Source organism: Equus caballus, chromosome 22, assembly GCF_041296265.1.
Source record: "Equus caballus isolate H_3958 breed thoroughbred chromosome 22, TB-T2T, whole genome shotgun sequence".
NCBI lineage: Eukaryota > Metazoa > Chordata > Mammalia > Perissodactyla > Equidae > Equus > Equus caballus.
The window spans coordinates 26,146,637-26,159,224 of NC_091705.1; the positions used below are offsets into that span (position 1 = coordinate 26,146,637).

The following is a 12,588-nucleotide window of genomic DNA, read 5'->3' on the forward strand; positions in this document are numbered from 1 at the left end:
TATCAATGTGATACACTATGTTAACAAAATGAAGATTAAAAACCACATGATCCTCTCAATAGATGCAGAGAAAGAATTTGACAAGTTCCAACATTTATGATAAAAACTCTCAGAGTAACATCAGGATCATGGCAGAGTGAGTTGTTCTTTGTCTCTCCCCTTTAAGTCACAACTGAATGGACATTCATTAACCAGCAGAGGATTCCTCACACAGCACAAGAGGACATCTGAGAGATCCACGCAGCTATACATCTGAAGGTGGGTGGCCTTGATCCCTGGGAGGCAGTATAACTAGGTGAGCTCACTCCTTCCCCTCCCCAGCAGCAGTGAGCCAGGTGGCGGATCCTCACACGGTGGCCAGCACAACTGTAAGAGGAGGTAGGGACAGCCCAGCCTGTGTGAATGCTTTCCAAATTGCAGCCTGGCCCATGGGAGCACCCACCATGCTGCAGAATCCCTACCAGTGGGAATGCTCTACACTGAGTTGCAGTGGCTTAGCCCATATGATAGTGACCACCCACTGAACATAGCACAGGTGAGAAGGCACCACACCTGCTCAGAATGCATCCCCACTCATGGAGCCAGCAACCCACAGGACCCACTGAGTGGCAGCTCAGCCCCTGCATGGGCACACCTCACCCCTAGCACAGCACAGGCGAAAAGGTGCCCTGCTCACTCAGAAGGGACCCCCACCCATGGAGCACAGCAGCCAATGGGATCCACTGAGTGGCAGCTCAGCTCTGCATAGGTGCCCCTCCCACCTAGAATGTGGTAGGTCAGCCAGTCCCTTGCTGAGCACAGAGCCCTGGCTATGGTGCCCAACCCACCCACCCAGCAAAGAGGCCCTACCCATGTAAGCACAACCTGCAGAGTGGCTGCGGCCAGCCTGGGCAATTGCAGAGTAGCCCTACCTGCAAAACTTCCAGCAGATGGGGCAGGATCAGAAAACACAGCTCCTGCTCTCCCCTCAGCAGCAGCAGGTGGAATCTGACCTGATACTGCCGTAAATGTGTCAGCAAAGGATTACTTCATCAAACACCATGAAGAACTACATTAACACTTCAGAGCAGAAAGAAAATGACAAGTCCCCAGAAACAATCCTGAAGTCACAGAAATTTACAATCTAAACGACAGAGGATTCAAAATAGTTATCACAAAGAAACTCAATGAGTTACTAGAAAACTCAGAAAAGCACTTCAATGAGCTCAGGAATAAAATTAATGAGCAGAAGGGATACTTCACAAAAGAAACTGAAACTCTAGAAAAAATACCAAACAGAAATTCTGGATATAAAGAACACAATTAATGAGATAAAAGTAATCTAGAATCCATAAAAAATAGAGCTGATGTTATGGAGGAGGACAGAATTGGTGATTTAGAGGTTAGAAATATAGAAATCCTTCAGGTGGAAGAGGAGAGAAAAGTAAGAATTTTTTGAAAATGAAGAAACTCTTTGAGAAATATCTGACTCAATTAGGAAAAGCAACATAAGGATTATAGGTATTCCAGAGCAAGGGGAGAGGGAGAAAGGAGCAGAGCATTTGTTTAAAGAAATAAAAGCTGAGAACTTCCCAAATATGGGGAAAAAACTGGACTTACAAGTGCATGAAGCCAGTAGAACTCCTAATTACATCAATGCAAAAAGACTTTCTCCAAGGCATATACTATTAAAACTGGTAAAAGTCAATGACAAAGAAAAAATGTCAAGGGCAGCAAGGCAGAAGAAAATAACCTTCAAAGGAACCCCTATCAGGCTTTCCACGGGTTTCTCAGCAGAAATCTTACAGGCTATGAGACAGTGGAATGATATATTCAAAATACTGAAGACAAAAACTTTCAGCCAAGAATACTCTATCAAGTGAAACTATCCTTCACATATGATTGAGAAATAAAAACTTTCCCAGATAAACAATAGCTGAGGGAGTTCATCACCACTAGACCTCCCTTACAAGAAATGATGAAGGAAGCCCTCCTAACTGTAACAAAAAGGCAAAAGTTTACAAAATCTTGAGCAAGAAAATTAATAGAAAGACTAGGAAAATTGCAGCTCTATATCAGAATAGGTCAGTAAACACTTAAGCATAACATGAAAAACAAAGAGAAGGAAAGCATCAAAAATAACAATAAACACTTCAATTTAGTCACAAACTCACAACATGGAAAATAACAATTTGTAACAACAGTAATTCAGAAGAGGCAGAGAAACGGGATGGAACCTGCTTAGGCTAATGGAGATAAGAGACTGTCAGAAAATGGACTATCTCATCTATAAGATCTTTTATACAAACCTCATAGTAACCACTAAACAAAAAAAATCAGAGTAGAGTCACAAATCATAAAGAGAAAACTGAGAGAACCAGCACAGAAAACCACCAAACTGAAATGGCAGTCAGAAATACAAGAGAAAAGAAACAATGGAAATATAGAACAACCAGAAAACAGGAGATAAAATGGCAGTATTAGGCCTTCATATATCAATAATCACTCTAAATGTAAATGGATTGAATTCTCCAATGTAAAGCCACAGAGTGGCTGGATGCATTAAAAAACAAGACCCAACAATATGCTGCCTCCAGGAAACACATCTCAACTCTAAAGACAAACAAAGGCTCAGAGTGAAGGGATGAAAGATAATACTCCAAGTAAATGGCAAGCAAAGGAGAGCAGGTGTTGCCACACTTATATCAGACAAAGCAGACTTCAAGATAAAAACTACAATGAGAGGCAAAGAGGGGCAGTATATAATGATAAAGGGAACTTTCCACCAAGAAGACATAACACTCATAACATGTATGCACCTAACACAAGAGCACCAAAGTATATAAAGCAACTATAAACAGACCTAAAGGGAGAAATTGACAGCAACACATAGCACTAGGGGACCTCAACACTCCACTTACATCAATGGATAGATCATCCAGACAGAAACTCAACAAGGAAAGAGTACTCTTAAATTAAATACTTGACCAGATGGACTTACTATATAGAGAGAGAACATTCCATCCCAAAACAGCACAATAGACATTCTTCTCATGTGAACATGGAAAATTCTCAAAGATAGACAACATGTTGGGAAACAAGGCAAGCCTCAATAACTTTAAGAAGATTGAAATCATATCAAGCATCTTTTATGATCACAATGCTATGAAACTAGAAATCAACAAGAAAAAAGCTAGGAAAGAGACAAATATGTGGAGACTAAACAGCATGCTACTGAACAACCATTGGATCAATGAAGAAATCAAAGGGGAAATCAAAGAATACCTGGAGACAAATGGAAATGAAAACACGACATACCAACTCTTATGGAATGCAGCAACAGCAGTCCAAAGAGGGAAATTTATAGCAATACAGGCCCACCTTAACAAACAACAAAAATCTCAAATAGGTAATCTTAAACTACACTTAACGGACCTAAAAAAAGAAGAACAAACAAAGCCCAAAGTCAGCAGAAGGAGGGAAATAAGAAAAATTAGAGCAGAAATAAATGAATTAGAGACTAAAAAAGCAATAGAAAGGATCAATGAAACTAAGAGCTAGTTCTTTGAGAAGATAAACAAAATAGACAAACCCTTAGCCAGACTCACAAAGAAAAAAAGACAGAAGTCTCAAATAAATAAAATTAAAAATGAAAGAGGAGAAATTACAACAGATACCATAGAAATACAAAGGATTATAAGAGAATACTATGAAAAACTATATGCCAACAAATTGAACAACCTAGAAGAAATGGGTAAATTCAGGCTCATACCTCTCAAAACTGAATCAAGAAGTAATAGAGAATCTGAATAGACCAATCACAAGTAAAGAGATTGAAACAGTAATCAAAAACCTCCCCAAAAACAAAAGTCCAGGACCAGATGGCTTCTCTGGAGAAATCTACCAAACACTCAAAGAAAATGGAACACCTATCCTTCTCAATCTATTCCAAAAAGTGGAAAAATATGGAATGCTTCCTAACTCATTCTATGAGGCCAACATTACCCTGATACCAAAACCAGATAAGGACAACTCAAAGAAGGAAAATTACAGGCCAATATTGATGATGAACATAGATACAAAAATCCTCAACAAAATATTGGCAAATTGAATACAGCAATATGTTAAAAGGGTCATACACCATGACTGAGTGGGATTTATACCAGGGATGAAGGAATGGCTCAAGATTTGCAAATCAATCAATGCAATACACCACATTAACAAAATTAGGAATAAAAACTACATGATTATCTCAATAGCTGCAGAGAAGCCATTTGACAAGATCCAACACCCATTTATGATAAAAACTCTCAATAAAACAGGTATAGAAGGAAAGTACCTCAACATAATAAAAACCAGATGTGACAAACCCATAGCCAACATCATACTTAGTGGTGAAAAATTGGAAGACATCCCTCTAAGAACAAACAAGACAAGGCTGCCCACTCTCACCACTCTTATTCAACATAGTACCAGAGGTTTTGGCCAGAGTAATGAGGCAAGAAAAAGAAATAAGAGGTATCCAAACTGGCAATGAAGAAGTGAAACTGGGGTCCGGCTTGGTAGCGCAGTGGTTAAGTTCACTCGTTCTGCTTCAGCAGCCCAGGGTTTACTGGTTCGGATCCTGGGTGCATACATGGCACCGCTTGGCACACCATGCTGTGTTAGGCATCCCACATATAAAGTGGAGGAAGATGGGCATGGATATTAGCTCAGGGCCAGTCTTCCTCAGCAAAAAGAGGAGGATTGGCAGCAGTTAGCTCGGGGCTAATCTTCCTCAAAAAAAAGAGAAAGAAATGGAAAGATATTCCATGCACATGGAATGGAAGAATAAACACAGTTAAAGTGTCCATATTACCTAAAGCAGCTACAGATTCAATGCAATCCCAGTGAGAATCCCAATGACATTCGTTACAGAAATAGAACAAAGAATCCTAAAATTTATATTAGGAAAAACAAAAGACCCTGAATAGCCAAAACAATCCTGAGAGAAAAGAATAAAGTTGGAGGTATCAGACTCCCTGAATTCAAAATATACTACAAAGCTATAGTAATCAAAACAGCATGGTACTGGCAGTTGACTCTTTTTTTTTTAAGGGTTGTACTTGGTGGCTTTGTCAGGCAGGTGGTACTGCTATACTAGGAAATGGCCCTTACCCTTTAACTCACTCTCTGATTTCCTTTTCTCTTCCTAGGAATCTGTATTGTTTCTGCTGGACCACTTGTTCCCTGTTCAACCAAACAAACTTCTAATGTTTTTATTTACCCCAAAACTCAAGGTCCTCATTGTTAACATCATTTATTTCAGCCATAGCCACATTGCCTTTTTACTGGGGCTCTGGGGCTTGCTGTCCATTGTCATCCTTCCTCCTCCCACCCTGAGGAGAATGAGTAACCACCATTCAGGCACCATTTAGAAGGGAGTCCAGAAGCTTCTAAGAAAGACTTCTAAACAAGTCAAATACTAGAATGTAGGCTCCTCCCTCTATAAGCTCCAGGAGGGCAGAGCTCTTGTCTGAAGTGCTTATTGTTGTATCTCCAGTGCCCATGATGCCTGACACAAAATAGATGCTCAACAAATATCTGAATTTGTTGAAATTGTTGAAATCAAATGAATTAATATACTGGAACTCATTGAGAATCTGGATGTTTGCTTTGTGGGATTTTAGACCTTCAGTAAAATCATCCTGGTCCAAAGATTGCTTCAGTTCGTTGCCTGCCCTAGTGTCAGCACTGCTGTCACTCAAGATGTGTCCACCAAGAAGCTGTTAAAATGAAGATACCCCTTTACAGAAAACCTAAAAACTCATTCATATTGCTAAGCAAAAAGCAAGGAAATAAGGAAGAGAAGGAGGGACTTAAATAGCGCTGGAGATTTCTCCTCTCAATAATCGTATAAAATGGGAGTTAGAAATCTGCTATTTCCTCAGGCTATCTCAATTATTGTATGATGACCTTCTAGCCTAGCTTAACTGTGAGTCTAGTGATTAAAGAATGTCTTTAACAGCATGGCTCCTAAATGCAAACCAGCTCTTTAATCTGGTACTTAACTGAAGTAACAGCAATCTGTTCCAACACTAGAGGAAAAACTGGCTGTGTGAAATATATTAAGACACTATGGCATCTTCCTAAGGGATTTAAAGGGCTATTTTGACTATATGCAATTTTCACAATATATACTGACTTTAGACTGTAACCCCAGGTTGCAATATGCCTTCACTATATTCATTTAATCTGCTGTCACGCATTAGTTCTGTGTGTGTGTGTATGGCACACGTGTGCATTCTATGACTGAAGAGGGAGTGCTAGCTAGTTTGTATTCTCAGTGAGAAAAGAACAGTTAGTTAATTTGTGGATTATATTTATGTCTAACTTTATATCCTCATTATTAATTAAAGTGAGATCTTCTGCCTTGACTATAAAATTAGTGAGTGAACTTCAGTTTTGACATTGTATAGTATTTTGTTTTAATTTTTCCATTCAACAAATAGTTATTGAGCACCTACTAATGTCAAGCATAGTGCTAGTTATCGTCAAGTGTTATTTCCTCTAATAACAATAGCCACAGCAGTTTTCATGAAAATCTGCTTCCTCCAAAGCCATTGAGGAGTTATGAAAGAACCAGACCGTGAATGGGGCAAGGTGGGGTCTGAATTCTGCAAACACTGAAAGTGAAACAACGTGAATATACGCCAAGGAAGAAAATGTGAGGTTTGAATGAAAATTTATTGACTCTGTAACATGTCTGACAAAAGAGTGCTTAGTGCTTCCAGGAGGGTATAGCCATTCTTGGGAGATATTTTTGATAGAGTTAAGTGCCAAAGAGTTCCTGGCATCAGGAAAAACAGCCATTTCCTCTGCTGTGATTTTTAAGTGATCTCTGAGCTGCTGGAGATCAAGGGGACATTCTCTGGGACTGAGGGCAAAAAGAGCATTGTACCTAATGATTGCAGAAAACACATTTTTAAAAAGTACCCTTGGAACATTTCTGAAAACTGAACAAATGCTAAGCCATAAGATGAGGCTAAACAAATTTTTCAAGGATTAGTATCATACAGACCACATTCTGGGACCACAATGCAACTAAGTTAGAAATCTATAATACAAAGAAAATCTGAAAAACTTCACATATTTGGGAATTTAAGAAGATACTTCTTAACTACTCATAGGCTAAAAGAGAAATTATAATGGAAACTAGAAAATACTTATAACTGAACAGTAGTAAAACTACTATGTATCTAAACCTGTGGGGTGCAAGCAAGCACTATTTAGAGAGACATTCATAGCCTTAAAGGAAAAAAATGAAGAAAGTCTTAAAATTAAAAAATCAAGCACTCAAAAGGAAGTTAAGGTGTCCAGCCCAGCGGCACAGTGGTTAAGTTCACATTTTCTGATTCGGTGGCCCAGGGTTCACCAGTTTGGATCCTGGGTGTGGACCTGTGCACCGTATGTTGGGCCATGCTTGGCAGGTGTCCCACATATAAACTAGAGGAGGATGGGCACAGATAGTGGCTCAGGGCCAGTCATCCTCAGCAAAAAGAGGAGGATTCAGGGCAGATGTTACTCAGGGCTAATCTTCCTCAAAAAAAAAAAAAAAAGAAGTTAAGGAAAAAAATAGCAGAACAATCTCAAAGAAAGGAAAAGAAAAAAATAAGTTAAAAAGTGAAGCTGAAATTAATGAAAAGGAAACCAAACATAAAATAGAGAAGGTTGACAAAGCCAAAATTTGGTGTTTTGAAAATACTTCTGGTAAAATTAACTAAGTAAACAAAAGAGAATGCAAAAATAAATATTATAAATAATAAAAGTTGATATGGGCCAGCCTGGTGGCATAGTGATTAAGTTCACATACCCCACTTCGGCAGCCCAGGGTTTGTGGATTCAGACCCCCAGTGTGGGTTCAGACACCACTCATCAAGCCACACTGTGGTGGCATCCCACATACAAAACAGAAGAAGGTTGGCACAGATGTTAGCTCAGTGACAATCTTCCTCAAGTAAAAAGAGGAAGATTGACAACAGATGTCAACTCAGGCCCAATCTTCTTCACCAAAAAGAAAAAAAAAGTTGATATGATATGGTGAAGGGATTAAGTAGATACAAAGAACAGTATAGACAATTTTAGGCCAACATATTTGAAAACATATGAAATAAATAAATTCAAACCAATTAGGGAAGAAATAGAAAACCTGAATTGTCCTATGACCATTAAAGAAATTGGACCATAATTTAAAAATCTTACCATGCTCTGTGTGATCCACTCTGATAAGCCTGGCCAGTAAGTTCTACCAAAATTTCAAGGAATAGACAATCTTACACAAAATTTTCAGAGAATTTTTTTTAAAAAAATTTTTAAATGAGGGACACTTCCCAGTTTATCTGATGTAGGTAGAATCACTTTGATACCAAAACCAAACAAGGATAGTGAAAGAAAACAGGACAGGAAAAAACATAGTACTACATGACCAAGTTAGGTTTATACTAGGAATGCAGTTGGTTCAGTAATGGAAAGTAAATTAATCTAATTCACCACATGAACAGATTAAAGGAGAAAAACCATATGATTGTACCAATAGATGAAGAAAAATCCAAGGTTAGTTCATGATTTAAAAAGAAGACAGGCAATAAAAAGGAACCTTCTTAATCCAATAAAGGCATCTATACTATCACATATAATTGTGAAATGTTGAAAGTACCTCTTTTGTTGAAAGATTAGCAAGAATGTTTAATCTTATTCAACATTATTCTGAAGACTCTAGCCAATACAATAAGATAAGAATGGGAAATAAAATATATAAGGATTGGAAAGGAAGAGAGAAAATGGTGGCTTTTGTGGATATATGTTCATCTATGCAGGAAATCCAAAAGAACTTTCAGTGAATTATTAAAATTAAGAGAATTTAGAAGGTTTATGGGTATAAATCAGTTTATAAAAGTCTATTTCATTTCTATATTCCAGCAACAATTAGTAAATAAAATTTATATAAAGATACCATTTACAATAGCAATAAAAAATACTTAGGAATAAATCTAATAAAAATTGTGCAAGCCCTATGGAGAAAATTTTAAAAGTGTATTGAAAGACATTGAAAAACTACCTAAGCAAATGGACAGATATGTTCACATAAAAAGATATTGTAAAGATGACATTTCTCCTCTGATTGATTTATAGATTTAATACAATTTTGATAAAAATCCCAACAGCCTTTTTTTGTGGAATTTGACAAGCTGTTTCTATAATTTTTACATGGAAGAGCTAAGGACCAGGAATGGCCAAGAAATTCGTGAAGAAGAGCAAAGTCAAAGGACTTGCCCTATCACATATTAAGATTTATAAACCTATAGTAATTAAAATAGTATCTTAAGACAAATAGACCAATGAAACAGAATAGAAATCCCAGAAACAAACCCAAGCATATGTAGAAATTTGGTTTATGACAGAGGTAGCATTGCAGAAAGGAAGGAAAAAGATGGACAATTCAATAAGTTGTGCTGGGGCAATTGTTATGACATGGCAAAAAATTATATTGGATTTCTACTTTATACTATATACAAAAATTAATTCTAGATTGATAAAGACTGAAATACAAAGAACTCTGAATAGATATTTGATGATATTAAGAAATTTGTAAGATTTTTAGGTATGATATTATTATTGTGGTTAGGTTTTTAAAAATAGTTCTTATATTTTAAAAATACATTTTATAATATTAATGGATGAAATATTATGTTTTTGAGGGTGTAGTGGTTGGGAGTAAAGATACAACAAGATTGGCCTTGATTTTAACATTTTTGAAGCTGGGTGAAGGGAATATATGGGTTTAATATACTATTTTCTCTACTTTTGTATATATTTGAAATTCCGCACTATAAAAAGTTAGAGATTTTAATGTGAAAGACAAAACTATAAACCTTTTAGAAGATAATATAGGAAAATGCCTTTATGACCATGGGATAGGAAAGGATCTCTTGAACATAAAGAAAGAAAAATATTGATAAATTTGACTACATTCAAATTTAGAATTTTGATTCATCCAAAGATACCATAAAGAGAGTGATAGGGCAAGCCACAAATTGGGAGAAAATATTTGCAACACATGTAACCAACAAAGAATTTGTATACAAAATATTTATGAAACAATAAGAAAAAGACAATTGGTGGGAAAATGGGGAAATGACTTGAACTGGAATTTCACAGAAAGGAAAATTCAAATACCCATAAAAGTATGAAGAGATGCTCAAGCTCTTTAGTAGTCAAGAAAATATGAATTAACACTATAATGAAACACTGTTTTATACCAGATGGGCAAAAATTTTAAAAGTCAAAAAATAACCAAACATTGGTGTGTTAAATTGGTAAAATGAACTTGGAAAACAGTTGGGCATTACCTAATAAAGTTGAACATGCACATAACCTTATAACCTATCAATTCCATTCTCAAGTATATGGAGTACCCACTGCAAGTGTGCCCAGGAGACTTATACAAGAATGTTTAGAGCAACTGATATGACCATCACAGTAAAATATGGATAAGTAAATTGTGGGATATTCACACACTTGAATACCATACGGCAGCAAAAATAATTAAACCAGAACTTCACACATCAACAGATAAAACAAAAGAAGTAAGTCCCATAATACATACAGAATTATTCCATTTGGATAAAGTTCAAATAAAGTTCAAAAACAGACTAAATTAGAGGAGTGATGTCAGCATCATGGTAGAGTGAGCACTTCCCTTAGACTCTCCCCTCTAAGATACAATGAAAAGGACATTCATATACCAACAGAGGACATTCACACAACACAAAAGATATCTGAAAGATCCATGCAGTCGTAAGTCTGAGGGTAGAGGTGCTGGAACCCTGGAGGAGGTGGAAGGAGGTAAGGGAATCTCCTCTCCCTCCCAAATGACAGCAACCCGGGACTGTTTGTGGCTCTGAGAGGAGAGGGGAGAGGGGCAATCCTCCACAGGAACACTTTTGCTCTCCAAGTTCCTGCACAGCCTGAGGGAAAGCCCCACACAGAGGTGGCTAAGCAATTGCAGGGGTGTCTTCATCAAGCCAGCACCCAATGACAGCAGATAGTGAAGGCAGAGCAAGAAACCCCCCGGGTCTTTCAGGCAAAAGAAAGTGCTCCCCATCACCCCTGTTCAGCACTCCAGCTCAGCAACTTGGCCAGAGCACCCATGCATACGATAGAAAAGCAGCAGCTGTGAACATGCAAACCATGGATCAAGGTGGGCTCAGACTACATAGTTCTTGACCCCCACCCAGTGACAGTAGGTGGAAGCTGCAATGAAATACTATCACTACACAGAGGCACAAATACATGCCATCCAACAATATGAAAAAATATTATAATACTCCAGACCAGAAGCAAAATGACAAGCACCCAGAAATCGATCCTGAAGGCACAGAAATTTATAATCTAAACGACAGAATTCAAAATAGCTATCATAAAAAATCTCAATGAGTTAGAAGAAAATACAGATGGACAGTTCAATGAAATCAATAACTTCTTCACAAAAGAGATTGAAACTATAAGGAAAAAGCAATCAGAAACATCGGAGATGAAAAATTCAATGAATGAGATGAAGAAAAATCTGGAATCCCTGCATAACAGAGCTGAAATTATGGAAGAAAGAATTAGCAACTTGGTGGACAGAAATATAGAAATGCTTCAGATGAAGGAGGAGAGAAAATGAAGACCAAAAGAAATGAAGAAATTCTCTGAGAAATGTCCAATTCAATTAGGAAATGCAACATAAGGATTATAGGTATTCAAGAGGGAGAAGAAGAAGAGAAAGGAGCAGAAAGCTTGTTCAAAGAAATAATAGCTGAGAACTTCCCACACCTGGGGAAGGAGCTGGAAATACAAGTAAGTAAGTTAATATAACTCCTAATTACATTAATGTAAAAAGACATTCTCCAAGGCATATGTTAGTAAAACTGGCAAAAGTCAGTGACAAAGAAAAAGTGTTAAGGGAAGCGAGGCAGAAGGAAATAACCTACAAAGGAACCCCTATCAAACTTTCAGCAGATTTCTCAGGAGAAACCTTACAGGCCAGTAGAGAGTGGAGTGATATATTCAAAATTCTGAAAGACAAAAACCTTCTGCCAAGGATACTCTATCCATTGAAAATATCTTTCAGATATCATGGAGAAATAAAAACTTTCCCAGATAAAAGCTGAGGGAGTTCATCACCACAAGACTCCACCCTACAAGAAAGGACCAAGAAGGTCCTCATACCTGGAAAGCAAGAAAGAGTTTACAAAACTTTGAGCAAGAAGATAAATAGGCAGACAAAATCAGAAAATTGCAACTCTGTATGAGAACAGATTAGCAAATAATTAATTATAACCGTAAAGATAAAGGGAAGGAAAACATCAAGAATAAATATAATCTCATCATTTTAACTACAAACTGACAACACAAGATGGAATAAGTGGTGACAATAACTTAGAAGGGGAAGAGAAAAAGGATGGAATTGATTAAGACTAAGGAAATAAGAGGCTATCAGAAAATGGACTATCGCATCTATAAGTTTTTATACAAACCTTATGGTAATGACTAAACAAATAATCAGAACATAGACATAAATGATAA

General features: G+C 37.2%; 1 protein-coding gene across 4 annotated transcripts in view; it reads left to right on the plus strand.

The window, feature by feature from the left end:
• ASIP (agouti signaling protein) overlaps positions 1-12,588 on the plus strand; it is a 117,287-nt gene that overhangs the window by 60,251 nt on the left and 44,448 nt on the right. Inside the window, exon 2 of one of the 4 annotated variants that reach the window (XM_070246852.1) lies at positions 167-258. The exons of the other annotated variants lie outside the window; for them this stretch is intronic. The gene's annotated coding sequence lies outside the window, so the exon portion shown is untranslated. The remainder of the gene's footprint in view (positions 1-166; positions 259-12,588) is intronic. 4 annotated transcript variants of the gene reach the window in all.